Genomic DNA, 10,564 nt, shown 5'->3' with positions numbered 1-10,564 from the left:
GACACATTAACAGGAGAAAATTAAACAAGAGTTGAGCAACATGTATACATATGAGACCCAGGAAAACTGAGTAACTCACCAAAACGGCCCAAGCCCTCACCTTGAATACCATCTTCAGCTAAAGATAAAAGAGAATGTTGGGGGTAGTGGTTGGGAACTTCAAAGGGGAGGAAGGTAATTCACATGGAGATGGAAAAGCAAATGCTTACTAAACAAATGTGTCTGGGCCCTGCAGAGACAATGGGTCACAGAGTGAACTCTGATCTCTAGGCCCTGCCAGGTTCCCCTACATACCTAGTCCATAGTCTCTGCAGAAATCGCTGGTGGCAGCTCTGGGGACAGGCACTCTATCTAACTACTTTTAGGTAGTTAGGGGGAATTTCAAATATTCTTCCTGAGCCTTTTGGGCCTGATTGTTTTCAGCATAAAATAATCCACATGCCAAAGAGACACATTTTCGGGTGGCAAATTTTGCTCTCCTACAGTCGCAAGGGGAAGGGGTAAGTGCAAACTACGCTCATAATGATGGTTTTGGCAAATTCTTATCATGATAGTCATTAGCTATAATTACTTTTTAAAAATCTCTGACAAAGAAGTGTATGATTGTATGGGTCAAAAGAAAGCTCTGGTTATCACTTTAAACTCTTTTCTTTGAATGCATTACCCAATAATTAATGCATTAATTATTCCATGACTCTTACTCTGGCTAGAGAAAAGTGCATTGGTTCAGCCCACAGTGCTTTCATATCTTTTAAAATATAAGACATATGGCATGGAGTAGCTATTTTTCATCACTTCCTTGATTTTGAGAGTAAGTTAGGGCTTATCGTTTTCTGTTCAGGAACCTAAAGTGAGAGATTGAATATCTTTGTCATTATCCCATGGGGAGATAGGGATGCTCAGTCCTCTGAGCTGTGAGCCAAAGGCATTTTGTAGGGACAGAGCATTTTGATGTGAATTATATTTTATGAAATACGAATTTCAGCAGCAAAATACTGCACTTCTCACAGTTAAAGTCTTGTTGAAAGTTAAAGTTATTGTAACTGTACAGACTCTATTCTCCAAGTCAGAGCAAAAATTCTCAAATTTATTGACTTTATATGGAAATCACATACTGTTGCCTATAGCATGTGTGGGGCTCTAAAGACACTTGGTGTGTGGTAAGCTATTTTATGGAGATAAATTTAAGCAGAATGTGGATCACACAAATGAATCATGATGTTAGTGATTTAATTTATTAGAATCCAAGTTGGTCTTTGAATGAGAGTGAACAAATTGGTACAGTTATTTCCAGAAATATTACTGTTTCCTATCACTTCTAAGCAACTCTGAATTGACCCTTGCCATGGAAAGTAAAAACTTAATTAAGCTTCATAGAGTGCGCCACGGCTAGCCAGGAGGGAGTCCGGGAAAAGGTCTGCAACAGCCGAAGAGGCAAGAGACTTTTCTTGCCTCTTTGTTACCTGGTGCGCAAGGGGAGGGGATTAAGATCGCCGCTTAAAGGAGCCCCAGAGACGGGTGGGAGCCGCGGCTATCAGCGCGGACCCCAGAGACAGGCATGAGATGCTAAGGCTGCTGCTGCTGCCACCAAGAAGCCTGTGAGCAAGCACAGGTCAGTATCCACACCTCCCCTCCCGGGAGCCTGTGCAGCCCGCCACTGCCAGGGTCCAGTGATCCAGGGACAACTTCCCCGGGAGAACGCACGGCGCGCCTCAGGCTGGTGCAACGTCATGCTGGCCTCTGCTGCCGCAGGCTCACTCCACATCCGTACCCATCCCTCCCCGCCGGCTTGAGTGCGCCAGAGCCCCCGAATCAGCGGCTCCTTTAACCCCGTCCTGTCTGAGCGAAGAACAGACGCCCTCAGGCGACCTACACTCAGAGGCAAGGCCAAATCCAAAGCTGAATCCCAGGATCTGTGCGAACAAAGAACAGAAAGAGAAATCTCTCCCAGCAGCCTCAGGAGCAGCGGATTAAATCTCTACAGTCACCTTGATGTACCCTGCATCTGTGGAATACCTGAATAGACAACGAATCATCCCAAAATGAGGAGGTGGACTTTGGGAGCAACGATATATATATTTGTTTCCCTTTTTCTCTTTTTGTGAGTGTGTATGCGTATGCTTCTGTCTGTGATTTTTGTCTGTATAGCTTCGCTTTTACCATTTGTCCTAGGGTTCTGTCTGTCTGGTTTTTTTGTTTTGTTTTGTTTTAGTATAGTTTTCAGTGCTTGTTATTATTGGTGAATTTGTTTTTTCTTTTGGATGTTCTTTCTTTTTTTTTAAATTACTTAAAAATTTTTTTAAAGAATTATTTTTTTGTTTTTTTATTTTAATAACTTTTTAATTTAATCTTATTTTATTTTATCTTTTTATTTCTCTCTTTCTTTCTTCTTTTCTCCCTTTTATTCTGAGCCATGTGGATGACAGGCTCTTGGTGCTCCAGCCAGACATCAGGGCTGTGCCTCTGAGGCGGGAGAGCCAACTTCAGGACACTGGTCCACAAGAGAGCTCCCAGCTCCAAGTAATATCAAATGGCGAAAATCACCCAGATATCTCCATCTCTACGCCAAGACCCAACTCCACTCAACAACCAGCAAGCTACAGTGCTGGACACCTTATGCCAAACAACTAGCAAGACAGGAACACAACCCCACCCATTAGCAGAGAGGCTGCCTAAAATCATAATAAGGTCACAGACACCCCAAAACACACCACCGGACATGGACCTGCACACCAGAAAGACAAGATCCAGCTTCATCCACCAGAACACAGGCAATAGTACCCTCCACCAGGAAGCCTACACAACCCACTGAACCAACCTTAGCCACTGGGGGCAGACACCAAAACAACGGGAACTACAAACCGGCAGCCTGCAAAAAGGAAACCCCAAAAACAGTAAGTTAAGCAAAATGAAAAGACAGAGAAACACACAGCAGATGAAGGAGCAAGATAAAAACCCACCAGACCTAACAAATGAAGAGGAACTAGGCAGTCTACCTGACAAAAAATTCAGAATAATGATAGTAAAGATGATCCAAAATCTTGGAAATAGAATGGAGAAAATACAAGAAACGTTCAACGAGGACCTAGAAGAACTAAAGGGCAAACAAATAATCATGAACAACACAATAAATGAAATTAAAAATTCTCTAGAAGGATCAGTAGCAGAATAACTGAGGCAGAAGAACGGATAAGTGACCTGGAAGATAAAATAGTGGAAATAACTACTGCAGAGCAGAATAAAGAAAAAAGAATGAAAAGAATGGAAGACAGTCTCAGAGACCTTGGGGATAATATTAAATGCACCAACATTCGAATTATAGGGGTCCCAGAGAAGAAGAGAAAAAGAAAGGGACTGAGACAATATTTTAAGAGATTACAGTTGAAAACTTCCCTAATATGGGTAAGGAAATAGTTAACCAAGTCCAGGAAGCACAGAGAGTCCCATACAGGATAAATACAAGGAGAAACATGCCAAGACACATATTAATCAAACTATCAAAAATTAAATACAAAGAAAACATATTAAAAACAGCAAAGGAAAAACAACAAATAGCATACAAGGGATCCCCATAAGGTTAACAGCTGATCTTTCAGCAGAAACTCTGCAAGCCAGAAGGGAGTGAAAGGACATATTTAAAGTGATGAAAGGGAAAAACCTACAACCAAGATTACTCTATCCAGCAAGGGTCTCATTCAGATTTGACAGAGAAATTAAAATCTTTACAGAGAAGCAAAAGCTAAGATAATTCAGCACAAACAAACCAGCTTTAAAACAAATGCTAGGGCTTCCCTGGTGGCGCAGTGGTTGAGAGTCTGCCTGCCGATGCAGGGAACACGGGTTCGTGCCCTGGTCTGGGAGGATCCCACATGCCGCGGAGTGGCTGGGCCTGTGAGCCATGGCTGCTGAGCCTGCGCGTCTGGAGCCTATGCTCTGCAACGGGAGAGGCCACAACAGTGAGAGGCCCGCGTACTGCAAAAAAAAAAAACAAAAAACAAATGCTAAAGGAACTTCTCTAGGCAGGAAACACAAAAGAAGGAAAAGACCTACAATAACAAACTGAAAACAATTGAGAAAATGGGAATAGGAACATACATATCAATAATTACCTTAAATGTAAATGGATTAAATGCTCCCACCAAAAGACAGACTGGCTGAATGGATATAAAAACAAGACCTGTATATATGCTATCTACAAGAGACCCACTTCAGACCTACGGACACATACAGACTGAAAGTGAGAGGATGGAAAAAGATATTCCATGCAAATGGAAATCAAAAGAAAGCTGGAGTAGCAATAGTCATATCAGATAAAATAGACCTTAAAATAAAGACTATTACAAGAGACAAAGAAGGACACTACATAACGATCAAGAGATCAATCCAAGAAGAAGATATAACAATTGTAAATATTTATGCACCCAGAATAGGAGCCCCTCAATACATAAGGCAAATGCTAACAGCCATAAAAGGGGAAATTGACAGTAACACAATCATAATAGGGGACTTTCATACCCTACTGTCACCAATGGACAGATCATCCAAAATGAAAATAAATAAGGAAACAAAAGGTTTAAATGATACATTAAACAAGGTGGACTTAATTAATATTTATAGGACATTCCATCCACAAACAACAGAATGCACTTTCTTCTCAAGTGCTCATGGAACATTCTCTAGGATAGATCATATCTTGGGTCACAAATCAAGCCTTGGTAAATTTAAGAAAATTGAAATCATATCAAGTATCTTTTCCGACCACAATGCTATGAGACTGGATATCAATTACAGGAAAAGATCTGTAAAAAAGACAAACACATGGAGGCTAAACAGTACACTACTTAATAACCAGGTGATCACTGAAGAAATCAAAGAGGAAATCAAAAAATATCTAGAGACAAATGACAATGAAAACACGATGATCCAAAACCTATGGGATGCAGCAAAAACAGTTCTAAGAGAGAAATTTGTACCAATATAATCCTACTTTAAGGAACAAGAAACATCTCAAATAAACAACCTAATTTACACCTAAAGCAATTAGAGAAAGAAGAACAAAAAAAACCCCAAAGTTAGCAGAAAGAAAGAAATCATAAAGATCAGATCAGAAATAAATGAAAAAAAAAATGAAGGAAACTATAGCAAAGATCAATAAAACTAAAAGCTGGTTCTTTGAGAAGATAAACAAAATAGATAAACCATTAGCCAGACTCATCAAGAAAAAAGGGAGGAGACTCAAATCAATAGAATTAGAAAGAAAAAGGGGAAGTAAAAACTGACACTGCAGAAATACAAAAGATCATGAGAGATTACTACAAGCAACTCTATGCCAATAAAAGGGACAACCTGGAAGAAATGGACAAATTCTTAGAAATGCACAACCTTTTGAGACTGAACCAGGAAGAAATAGAAAATATTAACAGACCAATCACAAGTACTGAAACTGAAACTCTAAATAAAAATCTTCCAACAAACAAAAGCCCAGGACCAGATGGCTTCACAGGCAAATATTATCAAACATTTAGAGAAGAGCTAACACCTATCCTTCTTAAACTCTTCCAAAATATAGCAGAGGGAGGAACACTCCCAAACTCATTCTGTGAGGCCACCATCACCCTGAAACCAAAACCATACAAAGATGTCACAAAAAAAGAAAACTACAGGGGCTTCCCTGGTGGCGCAGTGGTTGAGAGTCCGCCTGCCGATGCAGGGGACACGGGTTCGTGCCCCGGTCCGAGAGGATCCCACATGCCGTGGAGTTGCTTGGCCTGGGAACTATGGCCGCTGAGCCTGTGCGTCCGGAGCCTGTGCTCCGCAACGGGAGAGGCCACAACAGTGAGAGGCCCACGTACCACAAAAAAACAAAAAAACAACAACAACAAAAAAGAAAACTACAGACCAGTATCACTGATGAACATAGATGCAAAAATTCTCAACAAATTACTAGCAAACAGGATCCAACAGCACATTAAAAGGATTATACACCATGATCAAGTGGGGTTTATCCCAGGAATGCAAGGATTCTTCAATATACGCAAATCAATCAATGTGATAAACCATATTAACAAATTGAAGGAGAAAAACCATATGATCATCTCAATAGATGCAAAGAAAACTTTCGACAAAATTCAACACCGATTTACTCCAGAAAGTAGGCACAGAGGGAACTTACCTCAACATAATAAAGGCCATATATGACAAACCCACAGCCAACATCGTCCTCAATGGTGAAAAACTGAAACCATTTCCACTAAGATCAGGAACAAGACAAGGTTGTCCACTCTCACCACTATCATTCAACATAGTTTTGGAAGTTTTAGCCACAGCAGTCAGAGAAGAAGAAGAAATAAAAGGAATCCAAATCAGAAAAGAAGAAGTAAAGCTGTCACTGTTTGCAGGTGACATGATCCTATACATAGAGAATCCTAAAGATGCTACCAGAACACTACCAGAGCTAATCAATGAATTTGGTAAAGTTACAGGACACAAAATTAATGCACAGAAATCTCTGGCATTCCTATACACTAATGATGAAAAATCTGAAAGTGAAATTAAGAAAACACCCCCATTAACTACTGCAACAAAAAGAATAAAATACCTAGGAATAAGCCTACCTAAGGAGACAAAAGACCTGTATACAGAAAATTATAAGACACTGATGAAAGAAATTAAAGATGATACAAATAGATGGAGAGATATACCATGTTCTTGGATTGGAAGAATCAACATTGTGAAAATGACTCTACTACCCAAAGCAATCTACAGATTCAATGCAATCCTTATGAAACTACCACTGGCATTTTTCACAGAACTAGAACAAAAACTTTCACAATTTGTATGGAAACACAAAAGACCCCAAATAGCCAAAGCAATTTTGAGAGAGAAAAACGGAGCCTGAGGAATCAGGCTCCCAGACTTCAGACTATACTACAAAGCTACAGTAATCAAGACAGTATGGTACTTGCACAAAATCAGAAATGTAGATCAATGGAACAGGATAGAAAGCCTAGAGATAAACCCACGCACATATGGTCACCTTATCTTTGATAAAGGAGGCAAGAATGTACAATGGAGAAAAAGCCTCTTCAATAAGTGGTGCTGGGAAAACTGGACAGCTACATGTAAAAGAATGATATTAGAAAACTCCCTAACACCATACACAAAAACAAACTCAAAATGGATTAAAGACCTAAATGTAAGGCCAGACACTCTCACACTCTTAGAGGAAAACATAGGCAGAACACTCTATGACATAAATCACAGCAAGATACTTTCTGACCCACCTCCTAGAGAAATGGAAATAAAAACAAAAATAAACAAATGAGGCCTAATGAAACTTTAAAGCTTTTGCACAGCAAAGGAAACCATAAGCAAGACGAAAAGACAAACCTCAGAATGGGAGAAAATATTTGCAAATGAAGCAACTGACAAAGGATTAATCTCCAAAATTTACAAGCAGCTCCTGCAGCTTAATATCAGAAAAACAAACAACCCAATCCAAAATTTGGCAGAAGACCTAAACAGACATTTCTCCAAAGAAGATATACAGATTGCCAACAAACACATGAAAGAATGTTCAACATCATTAATCATTAGAGAAATACAAATCAAAACTACAATGAAATATCATTGCATACCGGTTAGAATGGCCATCATCAAAAAATCTACAAACAATACATGCTGGAGAGGGTGTGGAGAAAACAGAACCCTCATACACTGTTGGTGGGAATGTAAATTGATAACAGCCATTATGGAGAACAGTATGGAGGTTCCTTAGAAAAACTAAAAATTGAACTCCCATACGACCCAGCAATCCCACTACTGGGCATAGACCCTGAGAAAACCATAATTCAAAAAGAGTCATGTGGGCTTCCCTGGTGGTGCAGTGGTTGAGAGTCTGCCTGCCGATGCAGGGGACACAGGTTCGTGCCCCGGTCTGGGAAGATCCCACATGCCGTGGAGCAGCTGGGCCCGTGAGCCATGGCCGCTGAGCCTGCGAGTCCGGAGCCTGTGCTCCGTAACGGGAGAGGCCACAACAGTGAGAGGCACGCGTACCGCAAAAAAAAAAAGACGCAGACCTACTAGAGAAAGGGCTTGAGGACACAGGGAGGGGAATGGTAACCTGGGACAAAGTGAGAGAGTGGCATGGACATATGTACACTACCAAATGTAAAATAGATAGCTAGTGGGAAGCAGTCACATAGCACAGGGAGATCAACTCCGTGCTTTGTGACCACTTAGAGGGGTGGGATAGGGAGGGTGGGAGGAAGACGCAAGAGGGAGGAGATAAGGGGATATATGTGTAACTGATTCACTTTGTTATAAAGCAGAAACTAACACACCATTGTAAAGCAATTATACTCCAATAAAAAAGTAAAAAAAAAAAAAAGCCTGATAGAAGAGCTGCTTCTCTCCAAATGCTGAGAATATTTTTGCACTCTTTGGACGCTAGGTGGCAGAATTGCTCTTTTATTTATTTATTTATTTTTGGCTGCATTGGGTCTTCGTTGCTGTGCAAGGGCTTTCTCTAGTTGCGGGGAGTAGGGGCTACTCTTGGTTGTGGTGCGTGGGCTTCTCATTGCTGTGGCTTCTCTCTTTTTTTTTTTTAACATCTTTATTGGAGTATAATTGCTCTCCAAGGTCCATGCCACTCTCTCACTTTGTCACAGCTTACCCTTCCCCCTCCCCATATTCTCAAGTCCATACTCTGGTAGGTCTGTGTCTTTATTCCCGTCTTACCCCTAGCTACTTCATGACCTTTTTATTTTTTATCTTAGATTCTATATATATGTGTATGCTGTGGCTTCTCTTGTTGCGGAGCACAGGCTCTAGACGTAGGCTTCAGTAGTTGTGGCTCGTGGGCTCCAGAGCACAGGCTCAGTAGTTGTGGTGCACAGGCTTAATTGCTCCGTGGCATGTGGGATCTTCCAGGACCAGGGCTAGGACCCGTGTTCCCCTGCATTGGCAGGCGGATTCTTAACCACTGCACCACCAGGGAAGTCCAGAAGTGCTCTTGTTAAGATTTGCTCAGCTGTCTAGGAGATCACTTTTATTCTGACAAGGATGAGCTCTCTTAATTAGTAACCCATACACATTAAACCCACACAGGATGTTCTGACTGAAAGAGACATGTACTTTGCCATCGACAGGGAATTTGTTTTTACAATATCAGTGGCTTGGCCAGGGATGCTTTTTATGAGGGCTACATATTCATTTCAGTAATGGAGTACATTCAGCCCTCTGGTATCCCCAGGTCTGCATCTGCTGATTCAACCAACCACAGATAAAAACAAAACAAAACAAAGCAAAACCTCCAGAAAGTTCCAAAAAGCAAAACTTGAATTTGCCCCATGCAAATCCAACTATAACTATGTAAATATCACTTATTATAATTAATCTAGAGATGATTTAAACTAGATGGGAGAATATGAGTAGGTTATGTGCAAATACTGTGCCACTTTATATAAGGGACTTGAGCATCCTCAGATTTCACCTGGCTAGGCTCTCTGCTTAGTATGCAGGGCTCAATAATAAGGAAATAATTCTCCTGAGGGCAGGAATAGAGAAGCTGAATGAAATATTCTCAATGGTATGTTTAACTCCTGGGCAGCCTTAGAGGAAAACTTCTGTCTTCTCATCCTGAACATTCACTTTTCTCTGAGAACAACTCTTGGGGTTTTATGGGGTTGCTGCTTGGCCTGTGTCTCTAAGACACTGCAACGGAAGGTTAAAAAGTGAAAAGTTCTGTCAATCACCCGTAAGTGTGTAACCAATCTTCTTGATTTTACTCTTCCCTTCGAGTTGAACTATTTTAGTGTTATGTTGGTACAGTTTAAATTGCCAGTCAATTTAAGTAAATTGTGTTTAACAACTAGTCACTTTGAGGCAGGAGATAGATGGGCCCCAGGTTAGACATTTACAACTGGCCTCCCGTTTACATTTCATGAGGCAGAAAAAAGTGCGCTTCAGGCCACTTACAACTAGCCTCCTGTTTGCATTTCCTGAGACAGGAGATAAGTGGGCTCCAGATCAGCCATTTACACTCAGTCTCCTGTTTGCTCTCTGAAATGGAAGCAATGACAGAAACAGGGTAAACAGCCAGGCTTTGTCTCCTGTGGACACCTTACGATAACAGTCATGGCAGGGACAGAGAGGGGCTAAACCCTGTTTGAGTAAAGATCAAGAGGTCACGTATTTCCCATCTTTGGGTCCAGGGAGACACTGCACCTGCATAGAAAGTCTCCTCGGGGGTCAAAAGTCAGGGGACAACGCCAGGCCATAATGAGTCTTGCTTCCCCCAGAATCCTTTGTGTTGAGATCTGTCTTGGCTGAGAGGTGCGTGCGCACCTAAGGGGAGGGTCATGAGACAAAGTAGCCAGGGGGGACAAAGCAAGATGACTGGCCAGAAGGAGGACTAAGACGGGGAAAACTGCCCGTTTATAAAGAATTTAAACTTCCCGAAGGTGCAACTCTCTCTCTCTCTGAGTTTGCCCATGTGTCTTTCCACATGTCCTTTGCTTTTCCAATAAACTTTTTACTTTTCTCTGTACCTTCTGCCTCCTCA

Source organism: Orcinus orca, chromosome 14 (assembly GCF_937001465.1).
Source record: "Orcinus orca chromosome 14, mOrcOrc1.1, whole genome shotgun sequence".
In the NCBI taxonomy this organism is placed as follows: Eukaryota; Metazoa; Chordata; class Mammalia; order Artiodactyla; family Delphinidae; genus Orcinus; species Orcinus orca.
The sequence above is the reverse complement of the archived record's forward strand: the minus strand, read 5'-3'. Positions refer to the sequence as shown.